The following is a 593-nucleotide window of genomic DNA, read 5'->3' as shown; positions in this document are numbered from 1 at the left end:
TATATATATACAAACACCTATATATATATATATATATATATATACATATAATAAAATCATTCACACATATATGTATACGTAAATATTCATATGCATGTATGCCTGTGTATGTGTGTGCATTCCTATGTACGTGTGTATGAGCGTGTGTGCATGTGTATATGTGAAGCGTGTTTGTATGATCAGGTTCAAATTACAACAAATACTAGCTCCACGACGAAAACTGAAAAGAAAAAAAAATCAACAAAAATACACCGAAAAACTAAACACACACTCACTCACTCACTCACACATACACATACACTCCCACATACATATTCGGAGACACACGCACACAGGAAATCATATGGAATACGAAACGAAGTGATAATGTTGAAGAAAGTTAAAGTGAATGATCGGCGTATGTGCAGTCCATTAGTTGAGGCTAATAAAGGACCCATTTAACTGCCAATATATATTTCACTGGAAACATCATATCAATAAACAGTGACTCATATCGTAAAGACAATTCAAATCTCCAATTTAAAATACTACATTAAATGATGTCTTATTAGTATTTTCAAATTTTTTTGTTTATTCGTTATTTCGCGATATAT

The sequence above is a fragment of the Octopus bimaculoides genome, chromosome 3 (assembly GCF_001194135.2).
Source record: "Octopus bimaculoides isolate UCB-OBI-ISO-001 chromosome 3, ASM119413v2, whole genome shotgun sequence".
NCBI classification, from domain to species: Eukaryota; Metazoa; Mollusca; class Cephalopoda; order Octopoda; family Octopodidae; genus Octopus; species Octopus bimaculoides.
This window is presented reverse-complemented; position numbering follows the sequence as displayed.